At 33.8% G+C, this 22,047-nt stretch overlaps 1 pseudogene; it reads right to left on the bottom strand.

The window, feature by feature from the left end:
• Positions 1–12,829: 12,829 nt before the first annotated feature.
• On the bottom strand, positions 12,830–17,342 carry LOC112014930 (LRR receptor-like serine/threonine-protein kinase EFR; annotated as a pseudogene).
• Positions 17,343–22,047: the final 4,705 nt, after the last annotated feature.

Here is a 22,047-nt window from a genome sequence, read left to right as displayed (position 1 = left end):
ACATAAGTGGCTTTTAAAAAATTGCTGATACTTTCTGGAATAGGAATGGATATTTTTGACCAATCCCATCCATCAGCTGACACTACATCTTTTACTATGAGCTTCTCCTCTTCAATAGACAAAGGACCTTGCACCAAACTCCTGATAGGCCCAACACTACACCACTTATCATGCTAGAAGCTTAACTCACTATCTCTACCTGCAACCCAACTCATTCATTTCTAGAAAATATCTTCGCCTTTTCTCATTGCAGACCACACTCTGGAGCAAGGCAGCTTTGTGGGATTTGTGGCATTTAATCTTTGTCTACTGCAATACTTACTTTTTAAAACCTTACTCCATAACGCATCCTTCTCAGTATTGAAGCGCCAATTAAGCTTGGCAAGAAGAGAAAGATTTTTGCTCTTAGCTGTGTGAAGGCCGAGACCCCCTTCACTCTTAGGTCGAGTAATTTTCTGCCAACCCACCCAATGCATCTTTTTGCTTGACACTGAAGAGCCCCACAAAAAATCCCGATTAACTTTATCAATGTTGTCCAGGAGCTTACCTGGGAAAGCATTGCATTGCATGACATAAGCTGGAATGGTAGAAGAAGAAGCTTGGACAAGAACTGTTCTGTTGGCAAAGGAGAGTAGATTGGCCTTCCGACCAGCAAGTTTTTGCTTAACCCTCTCTAGGACAAAATTGAAGTCCTAGTTGTTTGACCCTCGATGTTGAATAGGAAACCCCAGATATTTGCCGAGATTAGGTGTTGAAGAAAACCCCAGAATATCGCACAAGGATTCCCTCGTATCTCTATCAACGTTAGGGGAGAAAAACACTCTGGATTTAGCTTCACTAACTGACTGACCGGATCTATTGCAAAACTCATCCAAAGCATCTCTAATTGCAGAATAGTTTCTACCATCTGCCTTGGCAAATAAAACAAGGTCATCCACAAAAAAGAGGTGGGAAAAAGTGATACCACTCCTAGATGCTTTAACAAGAGTCCATTTTTTCTCCCTGCATTTTTCTTCAATTAAGTGCCCCAAGACTTCCATGCAAAGAATAAAAAGATAGGGAGACAATGGGTCCTCTTGCCGAATGCCTCGAGAAGGCCTAAATGGTTCAAACATACCCCCGTTGAAAAGCACAGAAGTGGTGGTGGAAGACACACAATTCATAATAAGTTCTATCAACTCCCTGGGTAAGTTAGATTTCAAGAGAGTTTCTCTGATAAAACTCTATTCGAGCTTGTCATAAGCCTTTTCAAGATCCACTTTGATTGCCAAATACCCCACTCCTCCTTCTTTCTACTAACAATGTGGATGAGTTCTTGCACAATGATTGCATTGTCAACCCCTTTCTTACCTGGCACAAAAGCTGATTGAACAAGAGACACTAACTTGTCCAACAACGGCCTAATTCTGGCAACTATAATTTTTGTAATAATCTTATAAACTATATTGCAGAGACTGATGAGGCGGTAATTGCCAATGGTTTTTGGGCCTTGGATTTTGGGAATGAGCACCACATTAGTGTTGTTAAGGGATTCAAGAATTTTCTTTGTCACAAAGCACTTCTTTACTTCCTCCACAACTAAACCTCCAACTATCATCCAGAAACGTTGAAAGAACCCAGCATGAAAGCCATCTGGACCCGGAGCTTTAAAAGCCTTCACAGACCAAAGGGCTGATTTAATTTCTTCCATTGAAACAAGAACAACCAAGTCATCTTTCTTTGTATCAGAGAGGGCCATTTGCCACGGTGATATGGGCCCCAAATGGAGAGTATAATGTAAGTGTATATATATGTGTGAGAGTCTTCTTTCTAGAAATTTAAACTCTAGCCTTTATCTCTCACCCCACATTCACTTATACTTGTAAAGTGACCATCACACAAAAGATGCGCGATAGTAATAGAAACTTAAAAAGGCCATTGAAGTATTGAATCAAGGTTGGAGGCACAATTTATGGCTAAATTGTTGGTCTCTAAGATACTCACTTCTAAGCCAACGGTCAAAAACATGTCGTGGTCAATTATAATCACAAAAATACAAATTTGGACTTATTGGACCACTAGGCCTCTGTTTGGAAAGTGCATTTTGCGTGTTTTTCAGCGGAAGTGCTTTTTCTGTGAATCACGTGCACTGTTCACGGGACCTATAAGTACCTTCATTCAGTAACTTTTTCTTTAAAACTGGATCCCACGGTACTACTTACACATTTAAAAATTATTTTGTTACAGTATTTTCAATTTTCAGCAATAAACGGCATCAAAACAGACTTTAGGTGTCATTTTCTTAATACAACGTGTTTCATACTTTTATTTCTCCAGTTATCTACTCTTGCTGCGTTAATGACGTGTTGTCCACACATTTTTATTTTTTGAGCAATACTATGAATATATGACTATTTTTTATACCTACTATTTTTTTTTTTTTGGGTTTTTTATACCTACTATTGACGGTAGTTAGTGGGGAACTATAATTTGACTTTAAGCCATAAAATTTATACTTATATATTCACTCAAACACACACACACACACATATATATATATATAGTATTTTCAAGGAAAAAATTGTGGATTAATCCCACATTGAAAAATGAGTATGAGTTAAAAAGGTTTTAAAGTCTGTACTGTGTATCCAAGAATTAGACCTTTTCAGATATACACTATTATCATTTTCTTTAAGACTTTCTCTACTCTTCCTGTGTATATTAAAAATACTTAGTATTCTTAAAAAAAAAAAAAAAAAAAAATTTAAGGTTAAAATGCAAAAATCAACCTTTAAGCTTTAACATTTTTCATTTCATAAGTTTGGATTTTTTCATTTCAATTATTTAAGTTTCATTCTTTCCCAATTAAATCCTCTATTTGGGCTGTTAGTTTCTATCGTTAACTTACCAAAATAGCATTGTTTTAGACCTTAGTTATGTAGGGAATTCAACCCAAAATTCCCAAAACGTGAGAAACAAAAATAGAGAAAAAACACACGTCAAAAGAAAACAATCACACGCAGAAGACAGTATTTACGTGGTTTGGCAATTTGCCTACGTCTACGGAGTTGCAGGGATTTTACTATTATCAGGGAAAAATACAAAGAGTGGCTACAGTGTTTTCACTCTCTCAAAAACAACAACAAGATCGAAACCCTAATCACCAAAAAAACGGTTTCTATATTCTGCGCACAGGATTCACAATGGGCTACGGCTTGGCCCTGTCGGCCCAAGCCTCCACTCCATAGACTAAGCCTCAAAAAATCTCTCATTAAAAAACCACGCAACATTATTCGGGTCGAGTCGGGTCTTCAACCGGATCAAACATATCTAGGCTCCACAAAGCCCAACAAGTTAATATTTATTTTTTTTACTTATTTCTTAATTTTAGAAAAAAATGTAACTAAAAAAAAAAAAAACCGGAAATCCAATTTGACCCACGCCTGAATAACTACAGCTGATTGCAATATTGAAGCAATGAACCTCACCAAAATCTAATAATGACAAACACATAAAACCAAATAAAAATTACAAAACTTTACTTCAATTTCTGCAAATAGATACTCAAATCAAAAGTAACCCAATCCTTACCAAACCTTCATCGTTGCAAGGTGGTCTATTTAAAAAAATAAAATAAAATAAAATCGTAACCCACGATACCCAAAGCTCACACCATAGCACCTAGCTTCGGATCTCTATGTTGAAGGCCAACAGGCATGGACCCAGCACTAGTCAAGCCTCGCATCATGGTGCGTCGAGTTTTTGAGGGTATGATTGAAAGAGATGTGGTTTCTTGGAGCTCTATGTGGTTGATGGGTATTGCAAAGGGGAAAGGATAGGGTATATGAGGTTGATGGGTACATGCGGTTGGAGAGTTTCAAAGATGGGTTTGAATTGTTATTCAGGTGTGGGTGGGACGACATGTTCCTCTAATTGGATTTCTATATTTTTTTTAGTTAACATATTTTCTAAAATTAAGAAAAAAATAAATATTAATTAAGGTCCAAAATGACCCATTTTGGTAAGTTAATGGTAAAAACTAAATTGAAAAGAAATGAAACTTAAAATACTGAAATAACAAAACCCAAACTTAGAGAGTGAATTATATATTTTGGCTTATTTTCAACCAATATGAAATATAAAAGTAATTTATTTGTACCTTAATTGGTATTTTGTTTCTCAAAAAAGAAGAAGTGATATTTTAATGTAAGAAAACCCAAAAAATATAGAATATTCCTTACATTTGTTTATCTTTAAAGATTTTTTGCATGATTATTCCGTTTTCTGATTATCTTTTCAAGTTTAAATTTTCACTTATGAATAAAAAGTTTTTTAATCTTTAAATAGACACCAAGTACAACTTACATATATTATGTTGTTATGTATAATTATCCCTACATGTTATTATTTATTACACAAATTTTTATGAAGGAGAATAAATTGTTAAATTAAGAATTTGAGGTCTTATTATTAGCTTCGTCTTTTTTTTTTTTTTTTTAAATCACTTTTGAAAGGTATATATATATATATATTCCCCCCCCCCCCCCCATATGTAACCTATGTCTATTGAGATAACAAGTTGTTTAATCATTAATTCCATATCACTTTTGTATAAACCTATTATTAATACCAGTTTTACTGTTTACAAATCATAATATGTCTCCTCAATAAATTCTATATATATATTTATATATTAAAAAAAACTTTTTTGTTATCAAACCTAGTAAAAAAAAACTTAATATTTTTTTTTTCTTTTTTGTTTTTGTTGAAATGGGAGGGGGTGTGGGATTCAAATTATAAACATGAGACATTACAAAGAATGTTGTGGTAGCTTTGTTGCTGGGGTCCATTAAGTATAAGCCTCAAGCTCACTCTTAAAGAAATAATTTGACTTAAAATTGCTTAAATAAAGCATCATTTGGTAACTCAATGGCACACCCTTTAGCTATGTTTGCTAAATCTCTCTTTAGAGCATCTCCAACGGTGAAGCTAAACCAAAATTCTCTCTATAATAGAGAATGAAACCCAAAAAAAGCTCTCCAGTGGATTATCTAAATCCTGATTTTTTTTTTTGGCTTATGAACAGTAGCTCATCAACTCTAATGAGCTACTGTACATTAGCAATTGAATTTTTTTGATTGAAAAATCATACAAGCTACTATTATATCAATTCTTTCGTTCTTCTTTGGATTTCTTTTTTTTTTTCTCTCATACTCTCTCTCCGTTGCTTCTTAGTGTTCTCATATCACAGAACAAGCAAATATGAAAAAAAAGAAAAGAAAAAGAAAAAAAAGAACAAGTTGATTTGACCTAGCCTGGTGGTGGGGAGGAGGACGAGCGGCGGTGGGGGTGGACGTGGTAGTGCTGCACCAGCTTTGTCCTCTCTCTCTCTCTCTCTCTCTCTCTCTCTCTCTCTCTCTCTTTTCTAATGTCTGGAATGTTCTTGAGGAGAAAAGAAAAATAAAAGAAGGGGGTAGAGATAGGACACTGGACAGTGGACATGTGGAGGAGAAAAAAAAAAAAAAAAAGAAGAAGAAGAAATGAACGCATGTATGAAAACGAAATGAAAGAAAGAAAAATAATATAAAGAATAAAAAATATTAATTGAGAAATTTTACGACAATATTTTTACAATAAATTTTAAGTAACATATTGTTATTAGTTAATATTAGCAAGTAAAAAAATAATTTCAGTGGTGGGTTCAAATTAGAAATAGTAACAACTTTCCACATAAATTTTGTTGTGAAAGTATTGCGTAAAATGTTGTTCACGTAACACTTCTTATTGAAATATATAGTTGTTAAAAAAAGAATAAATGATGATAAAAAAGAATAAAGAATGAATGAAGAAATAATATTTAAATGAGATAGAGAAAATGATAGAGAATCTGTTGGAAAGTGTATTTAGAAAAGTAGGTAGGTAAAAAGCTAAATGTCACTGTTCATTCTCCAAACAGTACAAAAATTTGATGAATTTATTGGAGATGCTCCTACTAATGTAACTTGAATGGAAGATCCTCCTTCTCCTGCCTTAGCGGCTTTGTTCTTTGATGTAAATGCTTATCTTTGTGAATGATAGTTTTTTTCCTTGAAAACTAATAATAATAAATAAAGCATCATCTAACTCCCTCCTTAGAAAAGTGGGATAATGCTTATGAGATCTAAAAACTTTTTCGTTTACCATGTAATTGATTATTGATAGGAGAACATGAAACTTATTAAGATGAGCCCCTGAGCTTACCTAAAAAAGAAATATTTGAGTGAAAAAAAAAAATAAAGCCTCTAAGATTGTTGACTTTTGATTTGTCTTCCTTGGTTTTTTTCCTTTTGGGGTTTAAGTCTTTCTTCTCCTTCTTGTTGGATTCGTCAGGTGTTCGGTCACCTAGTAGACCTTGTCGTGTATATAGTTTAGATCGCCTAGTTTCATTCACCCATTTTTTGTTGTTGAAGGTTTTCAGAGAGAGAGAGAGAGTAGCGGTTGCTTTGTTTGAGTGAGAAGATTTGTGTTTTGTGAGAGAGAGAGAGAGAGAGAGAGAGAGAGTAGCGGTTGCTTTGTTTGAGAGAGAAGATTTGTGTTTTGTTTAGTGGGTTTAGGAGGCTAATTTTGCCAAATAGCTTAAATTTAGAAAATATTTAGGATAAATGCCTCTGGTCAAACTTATTTAGTTAGAGCATTTACAATGATGGTGCCAAATTGCTATTTTTAACAACCAACCCAACAAAAATGAAGCTGCAGTGAAGGTGCTATTGCTAAATTTTTTAACAATTGAACTATAGTAAATTGCCATCTATGGCAATCCACTATAGCTCAAAGCAAAACACATAAATGAAATTTATTTCTCCTTTCATATTTTAATTAAAAAGCACGTATCTCTCTCTCTCTCTCTCTCTCTCTCTCTCTCTCTCTCTCTCTCTCTCTCTATTTTTCTTTTCTCTTTCTTCACCGAGTGTCTTTAGTTATTCTCTTCTTCTTTTTTGTTTTTTTCCTCCTTTCTTCCTCTAGTACCCACTAACCCAGCCTTCAAACAAAAGCCCTAAGACTGAAGCCACTAAACCCAAGCCCCAACTTGAAGCTTATGAGAGGGCCACCACTGACCTGCAGTAGCGCCACCACTACCACTGTCTTCTCCTCTCTCTTTGATGTTTTCGGTTTTGGTTGATTTGGTTTTGGTCGGCTTTGGTTGGATTCAGTTGTGGCAGCAGTGGGTGGGCTATACGTGTTTGTGGCAGTGGTGGTAGGTTGCTGGGGTAATGGGTTGCTCAGTTTTGTGGCAGTTTGTGGTGGTTGTTGAGGTGGGTATATGATGGTTGTGGTGATGGTGATTGTTGTTGTTGTTGTTTCTTTTTTCTTAAATCAGAGTTGCAGTGTAGGCTAGTTGTGGTTGTGGCAGTAGTTGGTGGTTGGTTGTGATATAGGGGTTGTGGGTTTGTGATTTGGTTTTGACTGGGGTTTCAATTTGTGGGGGTTATGGGTGGCAGTGGTGGTGGTGGTGGTTTTGAGTTTTCTAGTAGTGGTGGTGGCTGATAGTGGCTAGCAGAGGATGTGGGTTTGTTCATGCTTCATAGAAAGAGAGAGATGGAAGAAAAGAGAAAGAATATATATATATATATATATATTTAAATGAAAGTGGTAAAAATATAGAACCATTCATGTTTGGTGTATTGTAAAGCGCATTGTTAAAATAGATAAAATAGTTTTTGGAGTTGCTAAAAACTAAATTTTTTAGCTGCATCACTATGAATGCTCTTATGTAGCACTTTTTTAGAACTTGAGCTTGTCAAACTTGAGTTTATAGAACTCAATTTCCAAGTATTATGTTTGATCATATTACTATATTGCTTGAAACTTGAGTTTGTCAAACTCGAGTTCCAAAAAAGTGCTACATAACTAAATAAGTTTGGCAATATACTTTTTTCCTAAAATTATGTTATTTGGCAAAAAAGGCCAGTTTTGGATCTTTTGGTTTCAACTTTCAAAGGAGGTGGGTGGGATTTTTACACTAAATTATTGGAATGGTAGAAAATGGATCCAAACCCATGGAAAAAAATGGTTTGATTTACTGGAAATTGGTTTGGGTGCTTTGGATTGCTTAAGATTAGTTTGTGTTTTGATTTGTAATTTTTTTAGTGTTTATTTGGGAAATTTTTTTTTGATATATTTGGGAAAATGTTGAATGTCCAGAAAATCAGAAATATTTTAAAAGAAAAAATATTTTATGCACTTTTAAAAAAAAGTTTATGTAATTTTTGAATTTAGAGCATTTATTTTAATTATATATAATAGTGTTATACACATGCCATATTTTTATTGGATCAATTGACATACATGGCAAGTTGATGTGGCACTTAACGGATTCATCAACACTTAACTAACAGAGGGGTTGCTAATCAAAACAGTATAGTCATTATACACTTAGCCCTCGTTTAGGAGAAGGGAATGGAAAAGAATGAAAAAAAAAATAATTTTAGAATATTCTTTCTCTTGTTTGGGAGTTTTAATGGAGGGAATGAACTTTTCATTCTCTTGTTTGAGAGTTTAAGTTGGAATAGGTAGGAGGGAACACTCATTCCTCTCTATTCTCTTAAAATCTTAAATTTTCATTCCTCCTGAAATTGAGAGGAATGAGAGGGAATTAAATCAGATTTAATGAATTTTTTACTAAAACTCTCAAAATATCCCTATATATTCAATCATTTATTTTAAAATATGGGCCAAATAGTAAAATAAAAATTTGATACTTTAGAGTGTGAAATTAAAATATTCCTAAATTTTAGGGTGTGTTTTACATTTTACCCATTAAAGAGTTCTTACTTTATACTTTAAAATCATTTAAGCTAAAAATTTAAAAATATATAGAAAAATTAAATCCAAAACTTCTTTCTAAGTAGGATGAAATATTGTGTCATACATTCCAAAATTTCCAGCATAAAAACATAAAATAAAACCAAAAAAAAAAAAAACTAAAACTAAAATTATCTTATAAAAAAAAAAACACTAAAATTAAAATGGGTATTGGTAGGATCCGATTACATTTATCGGGTCAAGATCCGAATTCTCCAAACCCCTGTTCATCATTTGATAATGGCAAAAACCCTCTCTATAGTCCCAATCCACCACGTTAATGACTCTTCCCACACTCTCATCTCCAAATGCCTCACTCAAAATCACTCCCTTTTCTCACCTCAGAATTAAAACCCATGTCCAAGCCATTCCATTTTGTTCATTACCAACAAAACCCCCATCTTTTGGTCTAGTGTTTTTGGCACTCATGTTATCAAGTGATAGATTTGTAGTCTGAGTTTTTGAGAGGAGTCATTTTGATATTGAATTTAAACCAATTGCATTCACATTCTTCTCTAGATACGCACCATGTTAGTCAACTTGTCTTCAGTCAAGACTTCGCCAATAAAGTGTGATGTACCAAAGTAATCAATATGTTTGTTGGCTGTGTTCTAATTATAATTTAAGTGATAAAATGTGTTGTGTGTCATATATATATATATATATTTGGATTCATTTATCAGCTGAAGGGAGCAAAATAGTTGTTGAAGACATACTAAAGGTCATCAAGGAAGCTGACTGGGAGCCATGTCTACACTGGAAGTCCATGCCAACTGAATTTGCAAAGGATTCACCATACGATCTTGCTGCCGTTGATGGAAAGACACTTTCTCTCAAAAACTCCAAAATTCTTGTTTGGCAACATAACCCAGTCATATAACTCAAAATTTAAGCCTACTTTTTGCCAAAATGGTGGAGCCCACCCACTGACACCATACTGTTTGCTTATGGTTGGTACCTGTATGGGGATTTCTTGTACCTCTCACAAGACATTTTCTCCCAATGCAGCACACCCAGTCCAGAAACAAACCCAAACACAGACCTGTTCGACGCCGGCTCAGATCGAAAACGAGTTTGGTCTTCTTTACTCTTCTTTCTATTTCTATTTCTTTATTCTTTCATCAATACCCATTAACATCTCTTTTCCCAGAAACCCATTTCACGCATCAATACCCAGCTACACCGAAACCCAGCTCCACCACCACTAACGGCAAACCCAGAAATCCACAACCACAACCTCCACCAAAAAATCCAAGCGAACAAACTTCAAGCCATAACCACAAACACAGAAAACCCAAACCCACCAACATAAAATCTTTAGATTGGTGATCCGAATTGCCAAATCCAAACCCACAAACACAGAAAACCCAAACCCAAACCCAACCTAAGAATCCTTAGATCGAAAATCAAAATCATGAAAATGAGGTGTGGGTTTTTGTTTATGGGTATAAATTTATGCATGTATGAAAATGGTGGAGTGGGTCTGAAGAAGAAAGAATGAAAGACAAAAAAAAAAAAAAAAAAAAAAAAAAAAAAAAAAAACGTTGGAGTGGGTCTGAAGAAGAAAGAAAAGAAAGAAAGAAAGAAAAGGAAAGAAAGAAGAAGGAGAAAATGTCGTTGGTGAGTGGGTCTGATAGACTTGACAAAACACAATTTATGGGCCTCACAAATTCTAAAAATTTACCTTAGTGCCACTGAGTTATGTATCTCAGAAACTGAAAACACCAATTTGGTGTCTTCAGTTTTCATCACTCTCACTCAAAATTTTTGAGTTTGAGTGATGAAAACAAAATGAGGAAATCAAACCAAACAAAAAAAATTGTGTGGGTCCCATGCTTTTTCATAACTGAGTTATCAGTTTCCAGTCATATCACTCAAAACAGGCCTAAACCAAACAAGCCCTTATTAATTTGGATGGCGTTCTACAGTTTGTTTTTCCATGGATGTGCTTAGTTGGTTTTATTTTTGAGTGTTTCTTGATTTTATAGTGATTATTGACTTATTTCCCATCTATGCCACCCTGGTGAACCTAGAATTTTCCTCATCTATTTATTTCCTAATAGGATTGGTAAATGACGCAAAATGCCTTTTAAGTACTATCCCTTTACTAGGGTGGGCCATTAAAGCAATAACCTAAAGGTGCACAAATGGAAGAAGGCCTTCTAAAATAGGAGTGTAGTGTTTATTACTCACACATTATTTTACACACCCAACAACTGAAATAGAATAATATTATATTCATGCCTTGTAGTTATACTAAAAAATAATAACAAAAGTAGCCTAATCTAGGACAAGATTCACAATTCTCAGTGTCCTTTAGCAAATGTTTGCCATTCAATATTTCAAGAATTTCAGATACATGTCATATCTTTAATAACTAATCAAAATTATCAAATAAAAGCATCATAGTTGATATTCCCAATACAAAAAGGGTTTTTTTTTTTTTTTTTTTTTTGTAATAGGATTGATTTTCAATACGAAACAAAATACTTACACACTATACTAGAACCTATAATAGAAGTGTTCAACATGCTTGTACTGTCAAAAAGTGATGATATGCATACACAAGTAGGATTGCCTTATCCCAAAGAAGAAAATATATGAAATCATTTCTTAAACATTTTGGCAAGGAGATTGAACTAGCACACCTATATGCTCAACGGGAACATGAAAGAAGTTTCAGACTTTTAGTGACGTCTTCTAATAATTTCTTGCACTGCAGTCCAAATACAAAGTTAGCTATGTTTGTTTTTTCTCGGACTATAAGGAAAAACCATAAAAGTAGAAACAAGAACAACTATTGCATCTGCTTGAGACCTTTTAAAAAAAAAAATAGAATATGAAAGAACTTTCCTAAGGTTTTGGATCTAAAAGTGTGAAAAAATTTAGTCTAAAATTTGATTGTTGGTGAGAATTGAAAAATATTACTATTTATAGAATTAAAATCATTTATCAAAATAATAAAAGACGTCCATGATTTAAAATAAAAAATAAAATTGCTATCCACCACGATTTCATTTATGCAAATTTAATAGGAAACAAAAGATTGTAAAACTTAATGGCCAATCTATAACTCTTAAGATGGTCTTCAATCATTTTAGTAGATCCATAACTCTCTCGTTAAAGATGATAGTATAGATATATAGAAAAATATTTGAACGGTTTTAGACCCCTTAAAAACCAGATTGCGTAGCCTAGATTAATTAGCCAAGTTGTTACTTAGTCAAATTAAACAATTCTAGGTTAAAACAATCAAACAAACATATCAAGATATAAAGCAGCGGAAAATAAAAGAACACAAGATATGATGACCCAGGAAACCACACGGTAAAAACCTGGGGAGGATTTGACCTAGCTATCTCAAGGTAAAGCTGAATCCACTATGCGAAAGAATTGAAGTTCATACAGAAGGACTACAAGCTTCCCGCTTGACTTCCTAATGCTACCCACCAGTAGAACTTACTGACATGACCACGTGCAAGCTCCGAATCCACGGACTCCTTCTTTCTTGGATTCTTCAATCAGCTACAAGCACCCCCGCTTGATTATCTTTAAGCTTCAATGGTAGCAACCAAGTTGATCATCAAGATGTAGATATTATCTTCAACTTGAAAACCCTAAGTTTTGTGTAAAGGAAAACTCCTCAAAGATCTCACAAGAGATTTACACAAAACAGCAATGTATGAGCAACAATACAATTGGAGCAACCCTCAAAAACGTGGCTAGGGTTTTGTTTATATACCTAGGGTAAAAACATAAAACCCAAAACGTTTAATGAAGTAGGGCTGAGTTGGAAATTCTGCAGAAAATTCAACCTGTGCGATTTTCGATCGATCGAGTCTAATCTTCGATCGATCGAGCCAGGCCGAAAGTCCCAAGTACTTCTGCAGCCACTCGATTCCAACTTTACAATAATAAGCCAACTTTGAGAAAGCCAAACAAGACTGAATACTGTGTTTTAATCATGGTTTGCCAACATTACACATTAGAGTTCTAAATACATAAAATCTTAAGACCTTAGAACCTAACAATATTCATATAGAAAATAATTGTATTGGAAAATTCTCAATTTTTTTTTCTTAGAAAGAAGATCAATATTAAGGCATGGGTCGATATTGATAATGTCACTAACATGAATATTTATAATAAGACTGAGTTTAATAACGTCAAGTTATTGATAAAATTGATAAGAAAGACATTCTTTCTCTAATGATTCATCAAGATCAGAAAATTAACCCACCCAATTAAAAAAAAAAAACCTTGCTGATTGAATGTAATTGTATTGGTGATTTTATTATTTGGACAAATTAAAATTTAAAATATTAGGAAGCACCTTAAACTTGGATTCTCCTAATTTCAGATCTGTGTATAGCAGAACCAGAAAAGCACTTTTGATCAAATGTAGTTCTCTAGTAACTTCCTTCATCTTCATTCTGTCTTTTAGCGACTCTATAGAACATGCAAGTCCAGTTTCAAGGATTGATACTAAGCATTTATGCACATTGGGATCCATTTCATCTTCTTGAATTGCATTGCCATTATTATAATCTTCGGCTGCCATAATTGCGGTTGGAGCTTCATCAACTTCTCTTGGTAGAAGGATTGGACCAACAATTTGAACAAGCTTTTTAGACAGTGCCATCTTAACAAAATTGTGGAGATTGAGACCGTCTTTAAACATGTCATCAGTGGGTCTCTTTCCTAAGAACATCTCCAGTAGTATATACCATAGCTGTACACGTCTGCTTCTATTGATGCCTCACCACCCATGCCATACTCTGTAATTTAGTAAGACATGTAAGGGAAATTTTCAGTTTCTTACAATGATATTTGGAATTTAATGCAAGTACAACTTCATTTGGTTGTATATTCAAAATAGCAAAACAAATGTTGAACCTAAAGAGGAACGTGAAGACAAAATCCATCATTTCAAAATTTCAAGTTAGAAGCATTGATAATTTGTGCGCATGTGCATGTTCTAGTGCGATATGTTCATAGATTATATCTATCAAATATTTGTTGGTGTTTCAGTTATTTATAAATTTTGCAAAGTTTCCACGCGGAACAAATCTATTTTAAAAACAAATTCACTTCCTTCCATATAAGTATCACAATTCACAATCTACATTAGACTCATAACAAGCAGGCAATATTTGTGATTTATATGTAGCACAGAAAATGTGGTTAATGGTTTGGACAGTTGGACTCCTTAGGGTACGAATGCCTCCTCTAGCCCCATGTTCAACAAAAATCATGGTTCCTATTAGTTTCCATTACTTCAATAATGTTGTTGACTCTTCAGTATAGGACACGAGTTAATGTCACACAACTATAGCACAGAATTGTTTTGACACCAAATCCACCATATTTGCCATAATAAATTGACAAGCTATCATCAATCATCACAAACATATAGTGTTGGGGAAATAAATGCCTAAAAAACGAAGATACTTAGTCAATGGAGAAAGCAATATCTCAACTAATCAAATTTATCAAGGCTTAAAACATGCTTGGTGCTTTTGTTTGCTTTTTTTTTTTTCTTTGTTTTTTGATTTTTGTTTTGAGAATCTGCTTTTGTTTCCTTTAAATTCTTCAATTAAAATAAAATTGTAAATTGAGTGGCTAGGTGCGCTTCTATGTCTGCATGAAGAGAGAGAATTTGCATATCCTCTCTTGATAGTAAGGTAATTTCCTAATAAAATAAAATAATCCAATACATGTAAAGATGTTTTGAAGGTTAACTAGAAGAATTCAAAAGAAGTTACCTGGAGCAATGTAACCAATTGATCCCTTTATCCCAATTGTACTAGTTTGCTTTTCTGAAGAATCATTGGTGATTGGGAGGAGCCTTGCTAAACCAAAATCGCTTACATGAGCAACCATGTCATTGTCTAGAAGAACATTGCTTGGTTTTAAATCACAATGAATGATTGGTTGCACAGAATGGTTGTGAAGATAATCTATTGCAAAAGCCACATCAATTGCAACATTTAGTCTTTGAAGAAGGCTCAAGTTCCTTGATTGGTTTTCATTGTCTAGTCCTTGATGAAGCCAAAAATCTAAGCTTCCATTTGTCATGAGTTCAAATACTAGAGCTTTGAATTGATTCCCATTGTAATCCATGCGAGAGCAACAAGTTAATATCTTAACAAGATTTCTATGCTGGATATTTCTTAAGGCATTACATTCAACCATAAAGCTCTTGGAAGCACCCTTTTGTTGAAGATTAACGACCTTTACAGCAATTGATCTTTCTTCTTGATGAATAAATCCTTTGTATATAGAGCCAAAATTGCCTGATCCAATTAAATTATTTGGGGAAAATCCATTGGTTGCCTAATAGAGTTCTTTGTATGAAACATTTAGAAGGAGGTCCATTGTTGAAACCATTGAAGGTGATTTCTTTCTTGATTTTTTAATCCAAACAATAAAAGATGAAAACATAAGGAAAATTTGAACAACAGAAATAATTACAATTGCATGTTTGAATCTAATGGATTTTCTTGGTTTCATAACATTTACAGGGCATTTTGGCAATTGCAATTTTTGTATACCACCACAAAGTTTAGTATGTCCAATCAATGATATGGCACTAATGTTTTTGAAAACCCCTTTGATTGGTACCTCGCCCTCAAAATTATTGAATGAAAGATTCAATTTTTCTAAGAAGAGTAGCTTCTCTAAACCCTCTGGAATGGGTCCTGAAAGGTTATTTTGTGAAACATCTAAAAGTCGTAAACCTTTCAAAGAAGCCATAGATGATGGTATGGCTCCCCAAAAGGAATTCCCTTGCAGATAAAGATATTCTAAGATCAAACAATTTCCTACAGATGTAGGAATTTCAACAGACAAATTATTGTTAGAGATATCCATTTCGTTGATATTTTTCAAATTACCTGCTTCAAATGGTAGTTTGCCCATGAATGAGTTGTGAGATAAATTAATGTTTACTAATGGTAAAGAAGAAGTACCAATAAGCTGCAGGGGTATGAATCCATTAAGGTTATTTTGTGAAAGGTCCAAGTGTTGCAAATTTTGCCAGTTTAGTAAACTTGGAGATATGGTTCCTTCGAATATGTTATCTTGTAAGTCGATTCTAAACAACTGAGTAAGGTTGCCTATGGAGGTTGGTATTTCTCCTGACAATCTATTTCCATATAAACCCAATGCTTGCATCTTCTCGAACTTCCCAAAAGCAGTAGGAATGATGCCTGTGAAGTGGTTCTCATTTAAGCCCAAGCTAATTAAGTTAACGAGATTCGTTAATGATCCAGGAATAGTTCCAGATATTTCATTGTTTCCAAAATATAATATAATGAGTTCGTTTGACAAGTTTGATACAGAATTGGGCAGAACATCATCAAATTGGTTTAAAGCTAAACCTAATTTTTTAAGTCTACTACAGTTTGTCAACGATGTTAAGAAACGGAGGCTATTTCCTAGATAATTGCGACTCAAATCAAGCCATGAAAGATTCAGCAAATTTCCTAATTTGTTGGAATTGATCCCAAAAACTTGTTCTTAACTAAATCAATTCTTTGAAGCTGAGTTGCATTGCATAATGAAGTAGGGATTGACCCAGAGAACTCATTTCCGCCAACATAGAATTTTTGGAGATTTGGAAGATTTAGGCCTATGTTGGCTGGAAGTGTGCCATTAAGTTGGTTGCCTGAAATTGAAAAGATTTGGAGAGATGACACATTGTAAAGAGAGAAAGGGGTCATACCTGACAATTTATTAATCGAATTGTGAAAAACACTAAGCCATTTAATTGGCCTATGGCATCTGGAATATTTCCCACCAAATTATTGTCTCCAACACCAAACTTTGTGAGTGAAGAAAGATTTCCTAGAGAAGGTGGAATCCCTCCTACCAAATTGTTAGTGCTAAGCTGAAGTAATTTGAGCTTCATCAAAGAGCCTAGCTCAGTTGGAACCTTCCCTTTAAGCTTATTCCCATAAAGATTTAAGAACTTGAGATTGGAGCAGTTGGACAAGCTGGATGGTATTTCCCCTTCCATTGTGTTATTGTTGAGAAAGGGCCCTTGCAGTCTGAACAAATGACCAATTTCTTGTGGAATTTCGCCATAGAAGCTATTATTCTGGAGGATGACAGACCTTAGAAAGCTAAGGTTGCCAATGTAAGGTGATAGAGTTCCACGTAACTTGTGGCCTTGTAGGTCTAAGTCTGTGACTCTTTGGTGCCGACGGCCGCATTTAACTCCTAGCCAGTTGCAGAAGTGCATAGAGTCATTCCATGAGGGAATGAGCTCAATATGTTATAGGGATCCTGAGGCACAAATTCTTTGAATTTGAGCAAAGCGAAATGATCAGTCTTGTTTGTTGGAGTAGTAGCAGTAATGGTGGGTTGCAAGCAGAGTGGGAAAATGAGAAAGAGAAGAATCATGAGATGAAGGTATATGGAAAAAGACGAGGATGCACACAAATTGGTTTGGTGAAGCGTCATTTGGTTTGGAGAAGGATTAAGGAAGTTGGTGATATATTTGGTGTTGTATAGGCAAACTAGTGGAATGTTGGCTCACGTACAGCATATATGCATATATCAACGAATTGAAATGACCACCATATCCCCAATGATATAAAAATGACAAGTTGGATGGTGGGGTTTCGACGGGTTGGGTTGGGTGTATTTCTGACCGAATATGTATATATATATATATATATATAATACCAATTTTGTTTTATAGCTTTTAGTTTAGATTCTTTCCACTTTTTTAAATTTGGAAATATGATTTAAGTTTTGGTATTGTGGTCACTGATCAGATTAGTTTTGAATGTTTTGATTCTTCTTTGTTTAGTGGAAACTAAGCGAGGAGGAGTAATCAGCTTGCTTCCTGATAATCTTAGCGAAATTGGTGTGGAGTACATTGAGGTTAGTTATTCATTACATTTTTTGTGAATTTTTATTTGGGTTCATGTGGCTACCGCTTCAAAACTCTCTATTTGTTTGCTAAAATTTTTATTTGGGTTGAGTTATAAGCTTCACTCTCTATTTGTTTGCTAAAATTTCAAATAGAGAGTGACATTAATTACCTTTATGTATGAAGCATTTATACATAGTAACTTCACAAGGGTCAGCCCATAACAAAGAATAGTTTTGGTTTGGCTAAGTGAGGGGCCTTGATTCCATCCTAAAGATTTTACATGTGACTCCAGACAGGGTTGTTGAGAATGACTTACTTTTGGTTTGTGAATTGTATTCCTTTAGGTTTGCTTTATAATGTCCTGTTGACATGATGTGTTTCTCATAAGGAATTTTAATTTCTAATTTAATGAGATTGTGTATTTGAAATTCTTTTATGATTCATATGTTAGATATTGGGATTGGTCATTTTAATTTCTAATTCTTTGAGATTGTGTATTTGAAATTCTTTTATGATTTATATGTTAGACAGGGTTGTTGAGAATGACTTACTTTTAACATTTTAGGGATTTTCTTATCGGGAATTTTGAATATGAGAAGCCTTTGCTGCTGTGGCATTGTTGTCTTAATCTTAAATTTATTTGTTTAGTAAATGAAGAAGTTGTACTTGGAAAAGATGCCCCTTTGCTTAATGTGGGTCATTTTGAGAGATAGAAACAATTATACATTTTAATGATATTGAGCTCTTGGTTATCAATTTGATATCATTATTTTTTAGGCAGTTGTAGTTTGAATTAGGCTTTAGAAGCATGTTCTAATGTAGAGTTTATTTATTCTACTTCTTTTAGGTTGCAATTTTTGTGAATTGTATTCCTTTAGGTTTGCTTTATAATGTCCTGTCGACATGATGTGTTCCTCATAAGGAATTTTAATTTCTAATTTAATGAGATTGTGTACTTGAAATTCTTTTATGATTCATATGTTAGATATTGGGATTGGTAATTTTAATTTCTAATTCTTTGAGAATGTGTATTTGAAATTCTTTTATGATTCATATGTTAGACAGGGTTGTTGAGAATGACTTACTTTTAACATTTTAGGGATTTTCTTATCGGGAATTTCGAATATGAGAAGCCTTTGCTACTGTGGCATTGTTGTCTTAATGTTAAATTTATTTGTTTAGTAAATGAAGAAGGTGTACATGGAAAAGATGCCCCTTTGCTTAATGTGGGTCATTTTGAGAGAAAGAAACAATTATACATTTTAATGATATTGAGCTCTTGGTTATCAATTTGATATCATTATTTTTTAGGCAGTTGTAGTTTGAATTAGGCTTTAGAAGCATGTTCTAATGTAGAGTTTATTTATTCTACTTCTTTTAGGTTGCAATTTTTGTGAATTGTATTCCTTTAGGTTTGCTTTATAATGTCCTGTTGACATGATGTGTTCCTCATAAGGAATTTTAATTTCTAATTTAATGAGATTGTGTATTTGAAATTCTTTTATGATTCATATGTTAGATATTGGGATTGGTAATTTTAATTTCTAATTCTTTGAGATTGTGTATTTGAAATTCTTTTATGATTCATATGTTAGATATTGGGATTGGTATGGATTTGAAATTTTTATGATTAATGAAAATAACATTTAGATAGTTTTGGTAATAGTTGATAGTATTGTACAATTTTTTTTTTTTGGCTGCACTATTGTAACAAGGTCTAATATAGGATTTAGGAAACATTCAAAATTCATCAATTGCTCTTATTGGGGTGGTCTATATTGCACATGTGGATTGTCACTCTTAAAGAGCATTCTCAAATTTTAAATCTGCATTTATGCTTGGAGTTTTAATATCATAGTATATTGTAGTGTTCTGTTCACAAATTTGGATTTTTTTTCTTAATAATGGTCTTTCAATATGGTGCAATGGTTTTTTTCTTCTTTTTGTTTTGCGTTTGTGATGAAGAAGTTACTGGATATATGTGTACATTGTAATGCGGTGGTAGTGTACTGCCTATTGTATGTCTGTGGTGATAATTTTTTTATTTATGGGAATATGCTTATTTTGGATATTTTCATGGCTAAAAGTAATGATGGTGATGTTTGTAATCAAACTGCACTATTTCAAACTTTTTGCACTGCACTATTTCTCTTCTTTTAATGATTCTTGGCTAAAAATTAGATTGTTACTGTTTTGCAGGTAGGGGTTTATTTGGTAATACAACTAAAGACGAGGAAAGTCAGGTATTTACCAGTCTTTTCTTTATTTTGTACTGTTTATTGCATATTTATTGGTAATATGTTTGTAGAGAGAAGATTAATTTGTGTTTGTAGAGTGTGATCTTTATTGTATTTAATTTGTGTTTTTTTTTTTTTTTTTTAAATTCTGAAGTTAGTATGTGAATGCTATATTTTTCTTTAATTTTTCTTTGCTATATAGTTATATTTATGAATTAAAATTTTGTGAATGCTTTGATTTTGGTTTATTACCCAAGCATGGAGTCTGCTTTCTATGCAAGATTGAGATGAAGATTAATTTTATCTGAAAAGAGAAATAGAAGGGGTACGATATTGAGATATTAAAAAAATATTTTTCTTTAAAAAACTCATAATTAGTATGTAACCTAATAATTAGTATGTAACCTCGGCCAAAAAGAACAAGAGATGACGAGCCATTTGAAAGGAGTGTTCGACGTAGACAATATAGCATTAATGATGAAAGTAGAAAACAACGTAAATGCTACATTTTTTAGTTCTCCCAAAAAGTTCTAAAATTAGGAAGAAAAAATAAATTTTGTTTTTTGTTGTCATAGGGAAATTTACAAACCATTGGATTTAGGACCTCCAACAATAGTATGTGAACATTGTGGAGCTCAAACTTTGGTATGAAGAGAGAACTGTAAAGTCAAAAACGCCTGCAAAACCAAAGTTTAGTTTGTGCTGTTCTGAAGGAAGAGTTGAACTCCCTCTATTGAAAGAACCTCCACCCTTTCTTGGCAATTACTCAATATTAATAATGATCAAAGATCCATAAACTTCCAACTAGGGATAAGAATCTACAACTCTCTCTTTGCTTTCACTTCTTTGGACGGTAATGTTGATAGGCCTAATGAGCTTAACAATGGCTAGTATGGACTTGTAGGATGATCAACCAAGAATCATGCACATAAAACTGAATAAATTCACAGTCCGAGGAGACAAATCTTATTATAAATCGATAAAACTGATTACAAGTGCAACTTTGATTACTACAATCCTCCCTTTCTTTTTCGGTCCCCCTTCCTTCAGGGTCTCTCACATTATATATCTCCTCCCTAGTGATCTTGGCCCTCCATTTGTCAATCGTCCACCACTACTGAGTACCCATCCCATCAAACACCCATTCTGGCTCTCTGTGAGTTGCGGTAGCCAAGGAAGCATTGTTCAGGGGTCTTCTCCACATAAATGCGGCCAGAAAAGTACTCAATGCATTTAATACGGAGGTAGTAGCTTTTTCTAGATATTTTTGGGTTCCTTTCTTCTCTTGTGGTCATGAGGCATGCTTCTAACACTAGAGCTCCTATGGGGTCATTTTCACCATTGGAATGCATATCTGAGCTATACTTGCCATGGCCGAGGAGGAATTCCTCCTCAGACTACCTTCTGCCCCTTCTTTATTCACGAGACTCTAAACTGGAATCTCTCATAACTAATTGTCCCTCTTTGGACGTGCCGATGTCCTGGACAGGCCTAAGGCCCAATATATAATTTTGAGCCCTTATCCTTACAATAATATTAATAATAATAATAATTTCCTCTTCTTCCAATCCTAATTTTTGAAACATCAAAACATAAGAAATGGCTAATTATTCTCTTCCCCCATACTTAATTTTAAAAATATCCAAACGAGATGGAGGGTAACCATTCTCCTCTACTCTCCTCTCCACTACTCTTTCTCCCTCCAAACTTTCTAACATAGCATTAGTGTTTTAGATAAAATGTTGTTTTTATTTCTTGAATCAAGGAATTTTGTTCCTATGGCAAACATAATTAAGTAATACTTTTGTAGGATCATGAAAATTCATGAAGAAATCAGATTGTGAGTGATCAACAAGTTTATGTCAAAATAGTTTCAATTTAGACATGAATTAAGGATATAATAAAGTGACAAATAGAGCAAAAAGTTTAAAAATTTTGCAGTATTAAACACGGTGGAAAATGATCATGGTCCAGTTCATCTAATGTGGAAAAGGCAACTTGGGTGGAAAATAATTTGCTCCTAATTATATAATATAACCGCCTAAGGTGGAAGCCAACAAGCAAAGGAAAATTTATGTCTTGTGAAGTGTCAAACACTTTGCTCCT

The sequence above is a fragment of the Quercus suber genome, unplaced genomic scaffold (genome assembly GCF_002906115.3).
Source record: "Quercus suber isolate HL8 unplaced genomic scaffold, Cork oak 2.0 scaffold_114, whole genome shotgun sequence".
Taxonomy (NCBI): domain Eukaryota; kingdom Viridiplantae; phylum Streptophyta; class Magnoliopsida; order Fagales; family Fagaceae; genus Quercus; species Quercus suber.
Note: the sequence above shows the minus strand (reverse complement) of the source record. Positions and strands in the feature narration are given on the sequence as shown.